Source organism: Capra hircus, chromosome 24 (genome assembly GCF_001704415.2).
Source record: "Capra hircus breed San Clemente chromosome 24, ASM170441v1, whole genome shotgun sequence".
Classification (NCBI taxonomy): Eukaryota; Metazoa; Chordata; class Mammalia; order Artiodactyla; family Bovidae; genus Capra; species Capra hircus.
Genome location: NC_030831.1, coordinates 61,702,515 through 61,724,338, shown reverse-complemented (window position 1 = coordinate 61,724,338; position 21,824 = coordinate 61,702,515). Strand labels below are relative to the sequence as shown.

The 21,824-nt window shown below is 49.4% G+C and overlaps 1 protein-coding gene and 1 long non-coding RNA gene across 4 annotated transcripts in view; one reads left to right on the top strand and one right to left on the bottom strand.

Annotated features, from left to right (window-relative positions):
• The window catches only part of BCL2 (BCL2, apoptosis regulator), a 193,297-nt gene that overhangs the window by 46,568 nt on the left and 124,905 nt on the right, over positions 1–21,824 (top strand).
• On the bottom strand, positions 10,936–12,529 carry LOC108633783. Its single transcript, XR_001917147.1, has 2 exons — positions 11,783–12,529; positions 10,936–11,307 (listed from the first exon to the last, which is right to left on the bottom strand). It is a non-coding gene; the product is annotated as an uncharacterized LOC108633783 (long non-coding RNA).

The following is a 21,824-nucleotide window of genomic DNA, read 5'->3' as shown; positions in this document are numbered from 1 at the left end:
CCCTGGGGGATAAGGTGGGGTGCGTGGCAGACTTGTTGCTGGCTCCACACCCTCTGCTCATATGTGGCAGGTTGAAGAAAACTTTATTGCTTCTGAAATGAAGGTGGGAAGAATCCGGACACCAGCCTTTGTGGCTCTCCAGTGTGGAGAAGTGTTATTTAAGATGCCGCTTGTTGTTGTTGCTTAGTTGCTCAGTCATGTCCACCTTTGTGACCCCCGTGGACTGTAGCCCACCAGGCCCCTCTGTCCATGGGATTCTCCAGGCAAAAATACTGGAGTGGGTTGCTATTTCCTTCTCCAGGGGATCTTCCCAACCCAGGGATCAAGCCCACATTTCCTGCGTTGGCAGACAGATTCTTTACCACTGAGCCACCAGGGAAGCCCCATACGTAAGCATACAGCCCGTTAATTAAATAGGGAGAATTAAGGTCAAGTGGCATGGCAGATGGACCTCATTAACGTTTCCCGGGAAGTCTCAGAATTCGGTGTATGAAGAAATGATCCAAATCTGGCTTAACCAGAAGACAGGAAAATTCTCTCTCTGTCTCTCCTCGTCTCAATGGGGGATGGAAAAGAAGAGTCAGAGCCTCACAAATGGGGACCAAAGGAGCAGAGCATGCCAGGGCCTTCCTCTATCCCTTCCTATATCCCTTCTTGAAAAAGCAGTCCAGCACTTCCAGAAGTGGCCTTTCCCTTCTCCCAGCTGTGTCTCTCTTCCTTTCGGAGGCATGCCCTCTTGATCCTGTTGGTTCATCCTTTGTATCCTCTCCTTGCTACTCATTTGCTATGAGATGTTTGTAAAAGCAGGAAGCAGACAGCGTCTTCACCCGGAGGGTCTGGAGGAGGGCTTGTCTTTGTCCACTGCCATTGCTGCAGGGCCCAGAAACCAGTGGAGACGAGCCTCAGAGGTGATGAGATCGGAGGAGGGCTGGGGGGGGTCAGAGTGGGCGGGGAGCCCTCGCCTGCGGTCACCACCGCGATCTGTTCGAGCTGCAAGGAGCCTAGTCACCTTGCTCCGCACCCTCGTCTCTGAGATAAGAAAACTAAAGTGCGTGCCAGGGGCTGAGCCTGTGAGTCAGTGGCTGGGCGAGTATTCCAAGGGCAGATACTCGAATGAGGAACTTTGTGAAGAGAGGCTCACAGAACTGAAAACAAAGCGGGTTAGTCCCTCAGTCGTGTCTGACTCTGCGACCGCGCGGACTGTAGCCCGCCAGGCTCCTCTGTCTGTGGGATTCTCCAGGCAAGAGCACTGGAGTGGGCTGCCATCCAGGGGATCTTCCCGACCCGGGATGGAACTCCTGCATGGAGGGGCATTCTTTACCACCTGAGCCGCCAGGCAAAGCCCACGGAGGAGAGGAGAGAGTAGCATGGCCTTCACGGAGTGTTTCTCCGGTAGGCACAGGCTGTGTCCGTTCTTGATCACTGTCAGTTTATTCTGGTTTGCCTTTGACCTTCACCACCCCAGCTGGGCAGCATAAATTGTGCTCGTTAATTTGCCTCCCTTGACAAGCCTGTGGAGGCCTCTCTTTCCACGGAGTTTGTCACGTTAAAAAGAGAGAGTGTCTGCTGTGTGTTGCGTACCCCTACTCCGCGATCCAGTCCAGAATGGCCTTGGAAGCTCTTAGCGGGCTGACACCAAATGAAACGGCCCTGGTTTGCAAAAGTCTGCCTGGACACACCTCCACGTGCATTGATTGATTGGTTTTGCAGGAAAATCCAGCCAAGATAGGGCCTTCTGACACTGGCATCAGCCTCGCTCTGTAGCGTCCAGTTCAGACCGTCTGCGTCTTGTCTATTAAATGTGCCGCTTAAAAAGAATTATCCTTTCATAGAAAGTGGACTTGATTTTTTAAAAATATATAGCATTATGGAAATATTCCTGCATTCCCAAACCCTCCTAAAAGGTTGGAAAGCTTATTTTTCTTTGATCCCTGTCTTTGCTGTGATTTGAGACTGGATTGTAAACAAGCCATAATGCAAGGGACTGCCAAGAGACATGCAACAGAAGCAGGCTCAGAAATAGAAATTGAGTTTATAGGCAGTGAGATAGGATAATTAGTTTTTATATTTAAAAATATCCTCAAACCAGAGGAGTCTGTTGTCTCAGATGGAGAAAGGAATTGGGTTTGAATCCCAATACTTTAAATAATAGCTTAGTGGAAATGGCTTTGTATAAAATTTATACATAAATCTGCATATGTGTGTACATATGTATGTAATAAATATCTCTTCCTCTCAAACATAGGAATTAAAGTGTCAGTTTAAATCCAAAAATTCAGATTGCACAAATCATTTATACTTATAATTCCTGGCCGTAGATGTTGTTCATATAGCTGGTTGCCCCACTATCTATGTTTTTTGTTTTTCCTTTGAGCAGTTATTTGAAGTCCCAAATTCAAACAAACAAAAACGTCTCCTGCTTTTTTTGCCTGGAGAGCAGGAACTGTATCTGGTGTTTACTCAGAGTTTAATGTTTTTTATCCAGCTGTTGTTCACTTCGGAACATGCCTTGAAACCCTGGCCGTAGGTAGAGCAGTCTAAGGCTGAGTATGCAGTGGCTGCTGACGTCGCGTCTGTATAAATGCCCCGTACCTTCTGCAGAGGCCAGGGTCTTAGCCACTGTCCCTGTGGTTCTGAATTCTCAGATCCTGCTTTTGGATCTTGAACAGGTTTTTTCTTTTCCAGGCTTGCATCACGGCTCTGGGAGGGCATCCTGTCTGAACCGTGCCGTCGCCCCAGCCTGGGTCAGTGGGCACAGAGGGAAATAGCCTCTGTGAGCTGGGCTGAGGCCTCCCACTCGGGGAGCCAGGCCCTGGCTCTCTGCTGAGGGCTCCGCTAATGAAACCACCACTGCTGAGGCATCTTGTGTTTCCACAGAGAAAAGTCTAAGAATGGGATGAACTTGTAAACAAGAGGAAGCTGAGCCGCCTCCCTTACTTGGTCTGCCTTTGAGCAAAGAGCGGCCAGAAGCATGTACCCCTTGGTACCTGCTCTGTGCTTCCTAAGAGCGTTTCATCAACCCTGCGATCTCTGTCTCTTTCTCTGCCTCCTGTCATAAATCTCTGTTTCAAAGGAAAGAAAAGAGAGGGTTGTTAAAGCATAAACCTCTGGGTCAGCTCTTATTACATCACACTCTAAGATGATGTCCCAAACCTTTTGTTGAACTGAAATGCTAGATTGGTTTGAAGTAAACGGAGCCATCCGTCGCCTGGGGATAGGAAATCTTTCTGTTGTAAGAGGGTGGCTGCGTGGTTGGTGTGTGGTGTGTTTGCTTGTGCGGAAAGTGGGCTGGGCTCCGGAATAGTGTCTGCCCTGTGGGGACTGGGCAGAGAGCAGCCCCCCACCCCCCGCAAATGCCCCTGAAAACCAGAGGAAGTTGAATGGGGGCTCTTTCATGTCTGTGGAACCGCTTTCATTCAGGCACAGTTTCTTCCACTTGCTTGAAGTTTGCAGTGTCAGATTGCGCTTTCTGTCTTGCACCCAGTACCTCACATGCTTGTTTGCCATCTGCTCGTTTCCATTGCAAACTGCTCTTTACACAACGTTGCTCGGTGTTAATTAGAACATGTGTCTCTTTGTCATTCATCTGGGGAAGGGGGTTAATGATGATTTATATCCCTTTAATTGGTTTTCCTCCAAACTGTTATATGTCATTTATTATTTTACAAGCGCTCCAAGAGAATAGAAAGAGGAAGATAACCTCATTTTTATTCGTCATGACCTTATTTTTAAAAAACCACGGCTGTATTTAAAAAGGATAACCAACAAGGACCTATGGTATAGCTCAGGGAACTCTGCTCAATATTATTTAACAACCTAAAAGGGAAAAGAATTTGAAAAAGAATAGGGACACGTGTATGTATATTTGAATCACTTTGCTGTGTACCGGAAGCTGATACATCCTTGTTAATGAACCATGCTCCAATATGCAATAAAAAGTTAAAAAAATAAAAAGTAGGAAAAGACCTCAATCTTGGCCTAAATGTTTTAGTGTTTAAAAAATATGGTCCTTCATATTATAAAGTAGTAATAGAGTGTGTCTTTACTGCTTACCTGTGAACAATTTATTATTAGCTATGTTTGTCAAGTTATTTTTGAACAGGTAACATGTTCACATGATTCAAAATTTCAAAGGGACTAGCAGATGCAAACTCTCCTGTACAGAATGGGCAAACGACAGCAAGGTCCTGCGGTACAGCGCGTGGAAGCGCAGAGAACGCGAGGAGAATGTGTGTGTGCACCGGAATCGCTGTGCAACGCACTAGGAACTGACACAATTGTGAATCGACTGTACTTCAGTGAAAAACGAACCAAAGCTCCAAAAGGTCCTAGAAGGTCTGCAAGGGGGGGGACCTCCCAGCCCCCCCGCCAGTCCTCTGCCCGAGTGCTTGGTTGCCTTTCCCAGCAGTCTCTGTGTTATCAGGGTCTTGTACGTATGTGTGCATTAATTCTTGTGTATACACATGTATTCAGTACATCAGTATAGGCATAGATGGGTGTACATTTAAGTACACGCATGCACGTGTGTGTATATTATTTCCCCTTTTTATGCAGAGGGTGGCAAGCATAGATGCTGTTCTGCACGTGGGCTTTTCGCTTAAATCCATTTTGGAATTCAGTGTATATGAGTAGCTTAAGAGCGCGCTCCCTCTTTCTTTGTTTATGGCTTATTCACTAGTCCCTTACTGATAGATATTTAGACTGTTTCCAATTTGTTCTAGGACAGATAATGATGAGGTGGATAGCTCGTATTAAATTTTTTTCAGCGTCCGTAGAAAGAAATCCTAGAGGCAGGATGCCTGCAACCGCAAGTGAGTGTGTTTGGCACTTCGATCCTGTCCTGCCCTCCATAGGAGCCAGCAGTTGACAGCAGTACCCACGGCCCAGATAGTCGGCGGCCTTTCTCACATTTGTGAAAATGGTAGGTGAAGTGACCGTCTGAGTTTACGGCTCAGTCCGTCCTGTCCTCTCTCTTGCTTTGAGTGGTGTTGGGCGTGGTGAACAATGTAAACCGCGTGTATACATTTCAAAGATGGAAGCGTATCTGTGCCTCTCCTCAAAACACCGGTAAATTATATCTGGTTTCTAGTAACTTGGACCGCTCGTTTCGATCCTGCTGTGTGATTAACAGTGCATACGCTGTACATGTTGGGAGATACCTAATATTCTCCCTAGATGATTACTGGAGCACGCTGCTGAAATCAGGTTTCAACTGAAATTATTTTTGAGGATGATGCATTTCAAACTAATCTAATCCAGGCTTTCGTTTATAAGGGTACATTAGCTGATATCTTTGAAGATACAATATTTTAAGTCAATTAAACGCTGACATGTTCCTTTTTACTGACAGTACACAGATTCTAGGAAAATCACATTTTGACCGACACGTTGGGGGAAAAAGAAGTCTTTTTAGATTAAAAAATGGTCACTTTTCTCCTGGATAGTCTTCTTTGTGTTGAGCTCCACATGAAGCCTCTCGTGGCTGTTTATGCTGAGTCTTGTCTTGCGGTAACGACTGATTTCATCTGGATGACGCCGTGACCCCAGAGGGAGAGAGGAGGCAGGCCGTCTGTTATCAGGTTAGGCCTCCTTGTCCGTAAGTTCTTGCTTGTTCTCTCAGGTCACGTAAATCTCTACAAGTGGGAAAATACGCTGTCCATTTCTTGGCAGACTGAACTTTCTGTCTTACGTTTTAAAAAGGTGAGCCTGCAATTTGCATAGTTGAACGCTGAGTGGTCACCCATGCCTTGCCTGGTACCTTCTCTCCCGTTGATTCCCTCGCTGTGGTTTCTCCAGGAAAAGAGGTGGCTTCTTTGGCAAGTAGGGCTTTTGAAAAGTGAGCGGCACTTGCTGTATTTTCATAGCTGGGGTTTCCCTTTGCGATAAGTGTACATGCCATTGCAGCAGACTTGGTGAGTGAGAAAATTGGAATCATTCTATTGTCCAGGCAGGAAATCAACTAATTTCTAGAAACAAAATTGCCTTCAGTATTTAACTGGCACTTTTGAATTGCTGAAATAGTCCACAGTGTCATGAGACCAGTCTCTACCCTCCTAGACTCGCACCGTTTTAGAGCCAGAAGGAGATCTGGAGATGCTCTAGTAGCTGGTCCCAATTTTGTAGGGGAGGAGACCAAAGCTGACGGAAGCTTTGCATCATGTGAGTGAGTGAGTGATAGCAGAGCTGGCAACTCTTGAATCCTGGTCCCAGGATCCTGGTTGTTCCAGAAATCTTGCTTAAACATAATTTTATTTTTAGTAGAAAAGTGCACACTCTTTCAGAAGTCAGTTCTCAGCGCTCTAAGTAAAATCCTTCGGAGGTGGTCTTTAAGTGAGATTGGTTTCTCCAAAGCCCCTCGGCAGCAGAGAAGACCATAGACCGCCCTTTCTAAGAAACACCTAGGTGGCGCAGCTGCTGAGACAGACCATGGGAAAATGAGGTCTTCTGGGACGCTCCCCATCAAGTGGGTCACAACATTCCAGTGACTTCTGCTCTGTACAGACAGAAGCAAAAGCGGGGCGGAATGCTGGAAAAAATAAAGGCTTCATCACCTGTTAGCAGGGACTGTCAGAAGTAGGTTGCTTCACGTAAAACATTTAAAGAAACCTCTTATGAAAACTTTTTCCTATTTTTGGAAAGGAAGGAGGAGGTGGGTAGAGAGAAAAAGAGAGAGGGAGTGTAAGAAAGGAGAGCGGGAAGGACAGGAGAAGGGAGGGATGGTGGGAGGAGCCTGGGTCTCACCGCATCACAGGTAATGTGTCTTCTCAAAACTCTTTCGCTTGGACCAGAGAAACCATTGCCACTTGGTAGCAGCTGCCTTTGCCACAGTCCAGAACCCTTGAGTACTGCAGATCTGTCTGTATTGCTCAGGCTAAGCCCGAATCCATCATCTGAGTTTAGATGCCTGTAGCTAACCTTGGATTACCTAGGAGACCATTTGAACCTCCACAAACCTGGGACCTCACCTACTCTCTTACCTCTACCCGCCACCAGCTCTTTCTTCTGAATTCCTTATATCAATGAGCTGCGTCTTTGGCCTTCTAGAAACCCAAGACAGACCTTTGGGACTCATTCCTGGTTGCATCTTCTCCACCCTCCCCGCCAGGGCCACCAGCCAGTAGATCCTACCTCCTTTGTGTCTCCCAGATGCTTCTTCTCCCGCTTCCCTGCTGCCTCTGTTTTGGATCACAGCCTCCTTGTTCCTTCTTGAGCTCCTGCAACAGTCTCTAAGTGGCCCCTCTGCTGCCCCAGTGTGTGCCTCTCCAACTTGGCTTCCAGACCACTGCCAGAGAACTCTTTCTAGGAAAGCCTGTCCGATCACGGAATTCCCCTGCCTGAACCACTCCGTTTGCCGCCGATCCCCTACAGGAAAATGGTCCAGTCTGGCCCACGCTCACTCCTTGAGCCCGGTCTCCGTCTCCCCTCCCCCACAGGATGCCCTCCACTCGGCCCTGAGCTCTCCTGTCCCCTGCCCTTTGCTGTGCCTCCTGAGTGGCTCATTTTGCTTCTGCCTGCTTCCCTCTTTCTGGTCTGTCTCCTGCAGATCTTTCTGAGCTCAGCGTGAATGGCACTTATTTTAAAAGACACTTGTGTACATTTGCTGTGTGCCAGGCGCTGGTCTAAGGGCTTTATGTAGACTCATTTATTTACTCCTCAAAACCACAAGAGGAAGGATTATCATTCCTATTTTATGGATGAGGAAGCTAAGAACTCTGGTGAAAGAGCTTTTCTCACTAGCCCACTGGCTGCGAGGCTGGACCAGAAGCCAGCTTTGCCACTGTTGGCATTTGATTTTGATTTGTGTGCAGTGTACTTCTATACATATATGTATGTGTGTGTGAACGGGCTTCCCTGGTGGCTCAGACAGGAAAGAATCTGCCTGCAATGCGGGAGACCTGACCCACCCCTGGGTCAGGAAGATCCCCTGGAGAAGGGAATACACTGTGTGGTGTTGTTCGGTCGTTCAGTCGTGTCTGACTCTGTGACCCGATGGACTCCAGCTCTCCAGGCTCCTCTGTCCATGGGATTTTCCAGTCAAGAATACTGGAGTGGGTTGCATTTCCTTCTCCAGGGGAACTTCCCGACCCAGGGGTGGAACCTGGGGTCTCCTGCAGGTGGGTTCTTTACCACCGAGTGGCCAGTGCATACCAGCTTCCCTGACAGCTCAGTTGGTACAGAATCCGCCTACAGTCAGTGCAGGAGACCCCGGTTTGATTCCTGGGTCAGGACGATCTGCTGGAGAGGGGACGGGCTACCCATTCCAGTATTCTTGGGCTTCGCTTGTGGCTCAGCAGGTAAAGAATCCACCTGCAATGCGGGAGCCCTGAGTTCAGTCCCTGGGTTGGGACTGATCCCCTGGAGAGGGGATAGGCTCCCCGCTCCAGTACTCTGGCCTGGAGAATCCCATGGAGTACAGTCCATGGGGTCACAAAGAGCTGGAAACAACGGCGTGACTTTCACCTTCTTTTCACAGCATATACTTCCTGGTGGCTCAGGGGGAGGGCGGAGAGGTTGCAGCCGGGATGACTCCCAAACTTCTGACTGGGGCTGTTGGAAGCCCAAGATTCAACTCATTGAGAAGGAATTCAGAAGAGAGAGCTGGTGGGGGGTGGAGGTACGATGGTAGGTCAGGTCCCAGGCTTGTTGAAGTGCAAACGGTCTCTATATACATAATGTATATTATATATATATATGCACACACACTTGTTTTCTGCATAGACATGAGTACATAGTATTAAATTGAAAAGATATGAAGTATACAATGGCAAGGGAGGCTCCCACCTACCCCTGCATTCCAGCCACCGCTTCCCTTCCCCGTAGACACCTAGTGCTGTCAGCCCCTCGCGTGTCTCTCCACGAGGCGCACACACACACACGCGTCCGCGCTACGTGGCTGCGCTTTGGCACTTTGGTCACATATCCTGCTTTTGCCGTTCCTACGGTGCTCTGTTTGCTCAGCCGTGTTCCTCGGGGCTTCTTCCGTGTCGACACATTAAGAGCGTCCTCTCCTCTTCTATGGCTGAATAATAGGCCCTTATGGGGAGATGCCATGATTTATTTAATCAGTCTCCTTGGGGTGGATATTTAGGTGGTTCTCAGACTTTGGCTGGTACAAGCATGGCTGTGAAGATTGGTTTTCTATGGGCATCATTTTGTGCGTGTGTGAGTTTATCCGCTGGATAAAATCCTGGAACTGGCATTTTGGGTCAGAGGGTAAAGGCAAGTTATAAGTTTGATAGATAGTGCCCGACTGTCCTCCTAACAGCTGCATGCGTCTAGTCTCTCGCTAGAAATTTACGAGCGCGCCTCTTTTCTTACGCTCTCACTAACGCTTGCGAAATAAAACGTTCCAGTGCCCACCATTGTCCCAGCGCCCGCCAACCCTCATACATTGTTTGCTCTGCATCTCTCGTGACGAGTGAAGTTCGGTGTCTTTAATGTGTTTTGAATTGTTTTGAATTTCTTTTATATCAGCTGCCTGTCCATTTGGTCTTGTTGGGTGTTTTCTTATTGGTTTGTAGGCATTCCTTATATGTTAATGAATTTAGCCTTTGTCTGTGATTTATGTTCCCAATAGTTCTCTGGTTTCTCTTTTGTCTTTGTTTAGGGTTTATTGTTCCCAGGCAGAAAATGTTTATTTTCCTGTAATCAGATTTATCAGCTTTTTTTTTTCTTTTATAGCCTCTGGAGTTGGAGTCATAGCAAGGCTGGCCTGCCCCATGCCTAGCTTATAAAATCCTCCTCCACGTGCATACATGTATGGATAAAGTTGTTTCAGAGAGCAACTCAGTAGAGTGTAAGAGCTTGGAAAGCAGATTCTGGAGTCAGACTGACCCCACTTTTAGCCCTGGTTCCGTCTCTGACTTGTTCTGCGGTCTCGGGTGCCGTCTTTACGTGGGCTGTTAACACCTGCATGGCGGGGCACAGGGAGCTGCCTGGGTTGCTGATGGCTGCCCTTACCGTGTTCTTGTCTCCTCCAGGTTCCATGAGAGTGGACGCGGGGACAGCAGCTCCCTCTCTTTCCCAGCGCCGCGCCCAGCCCGAGCCGGGGCTCTGCCGCAGCGCGAGAGTGTCCGTTCCGAGTGCTTCGCTGTTTGCCTTGACTGAGCGGCGAGGCCTGGGGTTCTGGCTGGGCCGCCTGGCGCGGGTCGGGGGCCTCTCCGCGGCGTGCGACGTGCCGCGGCCGGCCGTGCTCTCGGCCCGGCGCCCCGCCAGCCCTGCAGCCGCGCTCCTCTCCGTGGGCCGGCCGCCCGCGAGGGTCCGCGTTCTTCCTCGGAAGCACCCCGCGGCCTCGCCCTGCAGGCCCTCGCCTCTCTGCCCCCTCCCCCGCCCCGTGGACAGTGTCCCGGGTCGTGTGGGCAGCGCCCCTCTGCTTTTTGCCTCTGCGGACTGCTGGCGCCCGTCCTGTTCTCGTTCACAGGCGGAGAGGTCCCCACACAGGGCACTGCTCGCGCTCCGTGCCCAGAAACGGCTGTGACCGAGCGGCTTGGGAGAATGGAGGCTTTAACTGTAAGAGGCGTAAGCACTAGGCTGGGTTGGTGTCCTTTCCCATGGACCATGAAGAAAGGAGAATCCCAAGTAGTAAAGTGTTTAGTGGATGACCATCCTTAAAATTTCCATCACGTCAACTATATTTACTAAAATTTCACTCAATTGTCATAGATGCTAACTCTTTGGGGGAAAAAAAAAAAAAAAGACGAGGTTGTGAAAGCTGTTCAGAGGCACTGAGAGCTAGGGCTTAAGCTCCTGACTTGCATCTCTGTTGCTCTCTTGGTTCCTCCTTTGCCTCTTGTGGTATTTCCTTCGTGGACTTAGTTTTAACATCGTCCCCTTGATATTCCAGTGGTAGGAGGTGCGGCAAAGCAGTAAGATCATCTCATATCTGATTTTGCCACTATCCTTGTCATTAACAAAATGCTGCTTGGAGCACAAGTGTCGAGTTTTACGGTGGGCTGTACCCAATTTTAATCATGACTCATAGGAAACATGCTAGTACGTTGCCAGAGAGATGGTTCAAGGGCAAATAGAACCCTCTATTTGTGGGGGATAGATTACCATGGTGAGTGAGTCACGGCCCCTGAACTCAAAGGCCTACTGTGTGTAGGTACTTCCCTTAGAATTTTACATCTGAGATTTGCCTTTCCTAAAAGATGGGCACCTTCATTCTGATTGTTTGGAAGTTGAGTTGAAAAGAAGCTGACATTGACCCCATCGTGGTCGGAGAGGCAGGATTAAGATGGTGAACTGGTTCCCCAGTTTTCCAGGGTCTTCGCCCGTGTATTGCGTTTCCTTCCAGGAACATAGGATCTGGTAAAGGGAGCAGAGAAAGAAGGACACGACTGTTTTCAGTGAAAAGGAAAAACAATGCCACAAGAAGAAGAGAGAGCGATGGCCGCCCTGCGCCCTCTTTCTGGCTGGTCACTCTGGCCTGGAATTCCACCCTGCAGCTCGGATGGTGATCGTGCCACAGAGAAAGGCCACTCTTCCACCGCCCTGCTCCCCAGCCCCCAGCTCGATAAAGGCCCTCACCAGCTGCCTCCCTGCAGGTAACAAAACAGGTTTTAAAAACGTGTAAAAAAGAAGCACAGCCTGTTCCCTCCTGGCTGCAGTCCCAGGGGAAGTACAATTACATCGGCACCTTCTGGAACCCAGGCTCAAGGAGTTAAATTTAAAAAACGCTTGAGGTTCCTGAGTTCCCATGCTATGTTGCTAGCATGTTCTGCAGCCTTAAGACGCTCAGCCCTCACGTCCCCCCACGTCCTAGGCGGACAGGTCAGCTCACCATCCACACTGGCCGCCCCTCCGGCCCGACATTTGCTTTGCTTTTCCTTGGAAGGCTTTCAGCTCCTCTGTGAAAGATTTCTGTTATCTCCTCTCCCGCTTCCAGAAGTAGCGTCTTTGCCCCAACTGGAAAACTTGCTGTGGTCCTGAGTGTTTTGGAAACAGAATGTGCAGTGAGAGAATCCCTGCTTTGTGAATACTGGATCACTTTGTTCCCTGGCACAACAATCCCTCCTTTGTGTTGAACATCTGAGAACAGAAGTTCTAAATAACATTTTCACATTCCCTGCTGATGTGAGTTCTTTATTTGGGGACAACAGCTCTGTGCTCGTCCCTGTCAAGTTCTGATGGCTTTTCCCGTCTCGAGTGGCAGGGAGGCACTTGCGTTGTGGGGGCGAGCGGCGCCTCCTGCGGGGCCTCTTCTGTGTCCCGTGAGCGGCTGGTCTGTGCCGGGACGGCCGGCTGCTCAGAGCAGGGCTCTCCACTGGGAGCCGGGAGGCTGCGCCGCCAGATACAGCGGGGCCAGGTGGGCAGGCAGACCCGAGTAGCCGCTCGTCCGCCTCCTTCCCGAAAGGCAGAGGAGCTACCCCGCAGGCCCGCGGAGGCCTGATCCGGTCGGGAAACGCGCTCAGTGGCCGCCCGGGCGTGAGCTCGCGCCCTCTTCGGTTCTGCAGTCCCGGCTCTGCTCACCTCCTCAGCTCCGTGGGCCGGGTCAGCACGAGGGATTGCTGAACATCCTCGACGAGAAAGCACGGCCCATCACTTCCCTTTATTTTGTACTTGGGTAGAGTGCTTGTCCTTTTACTCCAAAGGAAAGGAAGTGCACCCCTGGCGGTCCAGTGGTTAAAACTCCACGCTTCCGACGCAGGGGTACAGGTTCAGCTCCGGGTTGGGGGACGAAGATCTCACATGCTACCTGGCACGGCCAAAGGGGGAAAAAAAGAACTGTACGCACTCCCTTCTTTAGGCAAATCTAGGTTTATAGCATGGAGAAGGCAATGGCACCCCACTCCAGTGCTCTCGCCTGGAAAATCCCATGGACGGAGGAGCCTGGGAGGCTGCAGTCCATGGGGTCGCTGAGTCGGACACGACTGAGCGACTTCACTTTCACTTTTCACTTTCATGCATTGGAGAAGGAAATGGCAACCCACTCCAGTGTTCTTGCCTGGATAATCCCAGGGATGGCGGGGCCTGTGGGCTGCCGTCTATGGGGTCGCACAGAGTCAGACACGACTGAAGCGACTTAGCAGCAGCAGCAGGCTATAGAAATTCAGTTTTGTGAGACAAAGGAGGACACTTTGTTTCTTAGAAAATTTTTCACCGCATTCCAAGCAGCATACGCATAGATGGAATAATAAAAATATGATCCACTCCCCAAGAATGTTTGCATTTATGTGAAAGTTTCAGGACCATCCCCTTTTCTTACTGCTTTGACAAGTATATGTTGAGTTATCCTGCGTGAGGCAGGATGGCTGCCCTGCGGCTCGTCCAGGGAGCTCACTGGCTCTCGCGTTTTATCTCTTTGGGTCAGAGGTATCCTTCCCGCTCTCATTGCTCCTGTGAATGGTATTCTCGTGCCTCCCCGGGGCCCAGCGCCGCGCTGGTGCTCTCCGCCGGCTGCCTGGTTCCTGTTGGGGGGGGTTAGGGCAGTGATGCTCTTCGCCCTGGAGGAAGGGGCGGTGCTTGGTCTCCCCCACATCCCAGCAGCCGGTCCTTGATACAGCGAGGGGTCTCCTGGGAAGCTGAGACACCCTCAGAGGCCTCCTGAGCCTGAAGCACTGGAATCGATTGTATCATTTTATAAGTGAAAGAACATTCTACTCCTCCTATTTAACCTTCCCTTGCAAACTCAAATGGGAAAATCACTCCCCGGACAGACCGGCTCAGGGGATAATAAAAAATACCCTTCAGGAGGCAGGCTGGCAGTACCTGCATTAGTGTTTGGATAAGAACAAGCCCCTCGAGAGGCAATGGAGCCCTTCTTCGGACCTTAATTGATTTTTGTGTTCGTTCTGCCTCTGTTAATTCTTGGTGGAAAAGTGGTTTGCAGTGCAAAGTGGCTTTCCATGTTATAGGCGCTGGATTATGTAATACCGTTTTTATCAGATCATTTCTGCTTGTTTTGCCTTTTTCTTTGCCCCGATCCAGCTCGTGTTTATTTTTCCTCTTCGTTTTATCTCCTCTTGCTTATAGAATTATTGTTCCTCTCATGGCCCCCACTTCATCAATCTGCATCGTCTGCCAGGGGGATGGGGAGAGAGAGGACGCACTTGGTCCTTTTTTTTAAAGTCAGTTGGCTGGAACTCTTTAAGGAATAGTCACCTTTCCCCCAGTGAGTTTGTTACATACTGTGGAGCCTCCTTAGTATAAGTCTGACCCCTAAGAAACTGGCTTATGTTACTTCCTCGGGATTAAGGAGCCATCGGGGCCCGTTTGCGCCTTCGGGGCCTGTGCCATCCTGTCTCAGCTGACCAAGGTGAGCCTGGCTCTTGAATGGGACAGCTCCTTACGGAGGTACCCTGTAGCGTGAGAAAGTTCTATGGAATGTGTGTGTGTGTTTAGTTACTCAGGCATGACTCTTTGTGACCCCTGGACTGTAACCTGCCAGGCTCCTCTGTCCATGAAATTTTCCCAATAAGAATACTGCAGTGGGTGACCATTTTCTCCTCCAAGGGGTTTTCCCAACCCAGGAATTGAGCTCACGTCTCAGGCGTCTCCTACACTGGCAGGGCAGATTCCTCACTGCTGAGCCGTCAGGGAGGCCTATTCTGCAGACCGGGAGCCTCTAAAATCTCTTTTCGTAAAATGAGCTTGTGAAGCCCTCCATCATGGGCCTCGCAAACAGTGTGCCTAATAAATCCAGAACGCGAGATCTCCAGGGTGTTGGCGTATTTTCAGTTATGCTGCGAGGGAACTCCGCCGTGCCCTCGTTGCTGTGTGCCCAAGCCTGTGTGTGCCTATGCGTGTGTATGTGAGGACTGAGAAAGAAGCGATAATCGATCGTTAGGTGTTTAGGGAAAGACTTGTCAGGCTTGCATCGTAACTAAAAGACAGCGTCTGTCTATGGCAGTACCGATGTGATCGAGAACAAAGACGGTGAGGAGGAGCCAGACCTGATCAAAGCACATCCAGTATCTCCGGTTTCTGGAACATCTGAGTCTCGAGGTTTGGTCTTCATTACGGTGCGTTGAGAGGTGGTGGTTTAAAAGCAAGAAGGGGGAGAGGCCAGCTGTGGAGAAGGGCGGCTGAGGCAGTGAGAAAGCAGATGTGTGCGTCTGACTGGAGCCCCTTCTACGTGGAGCCACTCACTTCTGTCTCTGGGGGGCTGCAGGGGGAGGTCCCTGAGAGGCCACTTGGTAAAAGTCAGCCGTCCTGCTCCTTGTGTTCAGTAGGGATTCACACATCCGGTAGCTTTGCCAGTCGTGACTTGATTTCTCGTGGGCCCAGTTCACACCTGCCTTGGGAAGTCCACTCAGGGAAGGGACAGCCCTTGCTGGGTCTGGACGTCTAGAGCCTGGCGGGCAGGGCAGGTGAGGCCCTGGAAGGCTGGGAGGGGTTACCCGGAAACCGGGTGCTGAGATGTGAATACAAGCAGGCGGGTGCCCCGGGGGGTAGGGCGTTGACTGCAGTCGGATCCTCGTCCTGATGAAACCGCGCCCCTTTGTTCCGCTCCCGGCTCATTCATCCCATGTGATGGCCGTTCCGTGTTTCATTCCGTGTTCATCCACCTGGCACAGCTTCAGCGCCAGCGCCTGGCAAGGTACGCCCCCTGCCTTGGGAAGCGCTCGCACGTGGGCGTGAGCGGAGTGTGCGTATGTGCCGTGTGTGTCCTTGGGCGTGAGCGGAGTGTGCGTATGCGCCGTGTGTGTCCTTGGGCGTGAGCGGAGTGTGCACAGGCGCCGTGTGTGTCCTTGGGCGTGAGCGGAGTGTGCACAGGCGCCGTGTGTGTCCTTGGACGTGAGCGGAGTGTGTGCACGCGCCGTGTGTGTCCTCTGCGGCTCCCGGCCGGGCGCGCTGGGAACGCTGCCCACTGTCCCGCGCCTCCGGCCGGCTGCCAGGGCCCTTGCACCGGGTCCCACGGTCATCAATAGGCCTCTTCATGTGGGAGGTGACCACACGCTTTGCCACAGCACCACTGGCTGCTGGGCTCAATGTGACCATTCTTCTTAGAGCGAGTGGAGCGCATGGGACCTCTTCTGTCCATCTGTCCATCCGAGAAAGTCACCGCTCGCATCACGGATCCAAGGGACTTGATCCAGGCCACCAGAGAGCACTCGGCATTTCTTTGTGTGGGTTAAATAAAAGTCGATGAGCGAATGATTGTGAGTAAGCCCTATTGTGAGGTTTTCTGATGCTGTGTAGCGGAGTCACGGAAATCTTGGTCAGGCGTTGTTCGGGAAGGAAGCCGGTGACAGGCTCTCTGAAGCCCTCTGTTTTCATTGGAGTCGATTCTTAATCATCCAAGTCAATAGGGAAAATTACTGTCATTGATGAGACAAACCCACAGAAAGTTCAAAAATACTTGAGACGGGGCCAGCAGGCGTGTGAGCACGCACTTGCACACTCAGCCGCCGTGTGTCCCTGAGGACAGAGAGGGCAGTGTCCAGGGGCGTCTGCTGCAGGGTGGAGGCGAACGGGGGCGGAGCACGCGGGGGTCCTCAGTGCTCAGGGCTCAGCGTCGACCACAAGGGGGGGCTGACCAGGTTCCTGGTGATGCCCTCAGGGCCGTTTCATTCATGCTTTTCATAGGTCGGAGTAACCCTCGCGTGTGGCTAAGAAGTCAGAGCAAAGAAGGCATTTAATACAAAAGAACGGCCGCACTGCACCGCTCCTCCCTTAGACTTGCTTCCCAGAGGCAACATCTTTTAACCCTCCCACAATTTTTAAAAGTTCTTTTGGTGATTTAAATAAAATATGTTTATTATCATTATATTAGTATATATTATATACATTATATGTAATATAGTATATATTATATTGTTTAAAGAGTTCATCTCTAATGTTTATTGTTATGTTATCTATAATATATGTATATATTATATACAATATAATTAATACAAATAATATATAAATATATTTGTTATATGTAATAATATAATATATAAGTATATTATAATTATAATATGTAAGTATATTAAACTATATTATTTATTATATGTATTATATAAATGTTGATGTTATTAAAGAGTTCTTCATATCTTTAAATAATGTTTATTGTTATATTATCTATAATATATAAATGTTGATGTTATTTAAAGAGTTCTTATCTTTAAATGTTTATTGTTATATATTATCTATCATAGACAATATCTATCTATAATAGATAGACATATATTATTATATTAATATTAGTATACTCAAAAGAGTTCTTGATCTAAATATATGTTAACTTATTATTCATACAATATTTTATCAATATTATTTAGAAAGCTCTTCTGTTTTTTAACTCACATATTTCAATTGGAGGAGAATCACTTTCCAGCACTGTAGGGGGCTGTGCCATCCATTGGCGTGAACCTGCCCTGTATGTTTACTGTTTGCACTAAGCTCGCAGGGCTGCCAGAGCAAAGCACCGCCGAGAAGGTGGCTTCAAGCAGCAGAGGTTATCCTCCCACGGTTGTGGAGACTGGGAGCCCAGAGTCGAGGTGCCGCAGAGCAGTGCTCCCCCGAAGGCCCCCTCGGCTGGGGGGCCGTCCTCAGCCCCCGTTGGCGCTGTGTCTCCTCCAGTCGCCTCTGCAGCCCCGAGACCCTCCCTGAGTCTGTGCCCCGTGGTGTTTCCCGCTTCTTGTGTGGACACCAGTCACTGGGTCAGAGGACGGTCTTACATCTGCAAAGGCCCCGTTTCCAAAACAGGTCACAGTGGCAGGCACCAGAGTTAGGGCTGGAGTGTATCAAAAACAGACACTATTTGAGGCTCTAAGTCAGACAGAGAAGGGGAAATATTGGATGACGTCCCTTGTGTGCAGAATCTAAAAAGGCATGATGCAAGTGAACTTGTTTACGGAACAGAAGCAGACTTGCAGACCTCCAGAATGAACTTACGGTTGCCGGGAGGCAAGGAGGGGGACAGGGGAAGGGATGGGTAAGGAGTTTAGGGTGGACATGTACACACTGCTCTATTTAAAATGGATAACCAAGAAGGACCCACCGCAGAGCTCGGGAACTCTGCTTGACGGCACGTGGCAGCCTGGATGGGAGGGGAGTTTGGGGGAGAAGGGGTACATGTTTATGTATGACTGAGACCTTTTGCTGTTCACCTGAAACTGTCACAACATTGTTAATCAGTTATACACCAATACAAAATAAAAGTTTTTTTAAAAAATGAAGAAAAGGGGGCACGATTCTGCCCCTAACGCAAGCTCTCAGTTTGTGAGCACTTGCTTTGTTGGCCTCATGCCTTACTCAGCCCCATTTCTCCCCCGAGTTTCTCCCCTCCATGGTGGTGTCACCCTTCCCAGCCTCTCACCCCCAAGGGTGTTGCTTACATTTCAAGCACATTCTTGAAACTTCATTTCTTATTCCACTAATCGTAGAGATTATCATTTAATTATCCATTAAAAAGTGGGAGCATTATCCCTCCTGACTCCCCTTCTCCCTCCCACCTCCCAGCCTATGTCAGCTAGTGCCAAGACTGGTGGCTCCTGGGTTCTCTGGGGCTGGCTGAATGGTTAAATCCTTTGCCACCTGTCCACAGAGGCAGAATTGATGGCTCTCTAAAGCTTCCATACAGTGGATCTGCAAGTGGAAACCAGTAAAGAAGGTTTCGTTCTCTGTTACCGTGTGCATGTTTGCTGGAGGGGACTGTCTTCGTGCTCTCTTCATATGCTATCTCATATGTTTCATGGACATGTTTGGTTTCAATGGACGTTTGAACGTAACTGTTAATTTCTCCACTTACTCTTGGCTGATTAGGTTGGTTCATTAGCACCAACCTAACCAGAAAAGCAGTTAGCATCAGAAAGCAATAATTAAAATGCTTTCTACTTTTGGAAGAATGGGAATATAAGAGGAAGTTTACGATGCTTTAGAATTTGTATTTCATTTGATTTTATACGGCAGCATACTTTTCCAGCTTAGTTGTAAACTCCATTCATTAGTACAGCTTAAGATTCTTTTGCATTACAGGTTGAAATGAAGCTTTGTGTCTTATTAGGAAACATTTGATCACATAAAATGATACCCACTCTTTATGGGTCTCTGCTCTTTAGGAGTTTCTAATAGCAGGTAACTCATCGTCAGGCAGAGCCAGCCAAACTTGTGGATTTCAAAAGTCTTTTTATTTTACCTTTTTTATTTAAGGACCAATATAGAGCTTCTGACTTCTTATTTTGCCAAGTTGGGATATTAAAAAATCAGCTACTATTTATTCTCAGTGATAAAATAAAATCTGTTTAACACCAAAACTAGGAAGGACATAATCTTAGGGTAAATTGCACTATTTTGCTTTTTTAATATTTATGTGGCTGTTCTGGGCCTTGGTTGCAGCACGTGAAATCTAGTTCCGTGACGAGGAGTTGAGCCTGGGTGGGCCCCGTGCCCTGGGAGGAATGGAGTCTCAGCCACTGGGCCACCAGGGGGGCCCTAAACGGCACAATTTTAGGTGAAATGGATCTGACTTCAGAAATCACCCCTTTCCCTATCTTCCCCGTTGTGTGTGGACTGGCAAATCTGGCCTGGACGGAGGGTGTCCTGGGTCAGCCTTGTTTCACGGACCTGTGTTTGGCTTTTATGGATGTCTGAACGTGACTGTTACTATCTCCACTTACTCCTGGCTGGTTAGGTTGGTTCCTTAGCACCTGCCATGAAAGACACTCAAGACTGGGGACAGGCTCCGTGTGGGGTGAGCAGGTTGGCTCCCTGTTCTGTGACCCCATCTAGAAATAGACCCTCTAATCCTTAACTGTGTCCGCTAGTCCAGGCCCCCTGAGCAGCCTGTAAGTGTTGAGCATGTGAGCAAACAGGTGAAGGGGTTTAAGTCCACATGTGCAAATCCAGCCCTTGTCTCTGGCCCTGGAGTGAGTCACCCTCTAACTCTGTCTTAACTTCTTTTTCCATTAAGCAGTCACGAGACAGTGTCTGCCCATCTGTGTTCTCCCAGGGTCATTTTGGACTTCAGGTTCTAGAACTGGCAAACTTAAGTACTTGACGGTTAGCCAATGACAGCATTTTGGTAGAGTTTTTAAACACAATCTAAACAGAATGAGATTATTGACTGTTTATCCCAATAAATAAATTTGATTAATTAACCATCTGTTTGAGTTCTTTCTCTCCTTGAAGCATTTGCGTATGGCAGAGTGAGTGAAAGTTGCTCAGTCGTGTCTGACTCTTTTCGACCCCATGGACTATACAGTCCATGGAATTCTCCAGGCCAGAATACTGGAGTGGGTAGCCTTTCCCTTCTCCAGGGGATCTTCCCAACCCAGGGGTCCAACCCAGGGCTCCCGCGTTGCAGGCGGATTCTTTACCAGCTGAGCCACAAGGGAAGCCCAAGAATACTGGAGTGGGTAGCCTATCCCTTCTCCAGGGGATCTTCATGACCCAGGAATCAAACTGGGGCCTCCTGCATCGCGGGCGGCTTCTTCACCAGCTGAGCTGTGAGGGGAGCAGGTGTGTATGGGGACGTCATCATGGGGCCTCCTGCATCGCAGGCGGCTTCTTCACGGGGACGTCATCATTTCGCGCTTTTAGTTTGTCCCTTTGCCATATGCAATTGAATTTAGTTTCTAGAATGTTCATGTTTTAAATATGACATTGTGTGAAGTCTCCCCAAAGAAGATTGGGATTAATTCCTTGCTGTGAGTTGGTTTTTTTTTTTTGTAATAAATGGTGTGTGTGTGTGTGCGTGTGTGACCAACCACGACAGTCATAAGGGAAGGAAAAATGTATATGGCACGCTGCACTGCCCTGGGACCGTGCTGTCTAGAGCACTGAATAGGCGATCTTCACATCTTCCCTGAGAAGCAGTTAGGCAGCATCTTCCCACGGTTTTCACACAGGGGAAATCCAAGGTAGGCCAAGGTTAAGGCATGCGTAGCCCAAGTTTACTCAGCAATCCTGGGGCAGAGTAAAGGAAGCCACTCAGTCTCTTGAAACTGCGTCACCCCTCTCGGCTAGCAGGTGGCATTTCTCGGAGTCCATACTCTTGACTTGCAGGATTCTCACTAGACCAGTTTGGTTTCTGAAGAACTGAACGGCAGACAGTTGAGTAAATGAACCGAGCATGGTATTTCCAGTTGGAAGCACAGAGTTGTGTCCCTGGACGTTTCCCTTGGAGAAATGGAGGAAGAGACAGCTTCCGTGCTCCCCTCAGGAGCACCCAGTCCCCATCAGCACCCAGTCCCCATCAAGGGAGGAGCTCTAAGCCCACGGCATGCTTAAATCTGTTTATCAGGAGTGATGCTCTGGGTTGAGCAGGCCTCTTCACCACCCCATTTAATTGCCGACCAGTACCGGCCCCTACAGAAAAGTTCTGGCTGTAATTTTTTGAACTGGAGAAGGTGATGGGACTGGCCTTGCCCTTCTCTAGCCCTGTGGCACTTGGCCCTTTAAGACCTTGGCTGTGCGCTCAGTCAAACGGGAAACTGACGTGAATGATGAGAAATGAAGGTAGAGGCTGCGACGGGCCCTTCCGGCCATGTGCTCTGATCACTCCAAACGGTCCCCACGGCCTGCCCCTGTGTCTCGTCTCTGCTCGAGTTCCACGCGGACCCTCCCGAAGGCCTCACCCCTTGCTCTCGATCTTTTGCTCCCATCCCACGGTTTTTGCTGAAATCCGGGGAGGAAGTTTCAGGTGCGCTGTCAGGATGATGCCTTGTGGTGATCTGCCTAAAGATAGGATCTACCCTGGAGGTGAGGTCAGATCTTTCGTGTGAAGGAGGAAGAAAGTGCATTTCAAAGCTTGTGGTTGTTCAGCCGCTCAGTCCCACCCGACTCTGTGACCGTGGACCGCAGCACGCCAGGCCTCCCTGCCCTTCACTGTCTCCCGGAGCTTGCTCAGACTCACGACCATCAAGTCGGTGATGCCATCCAACCATCTCATCCTC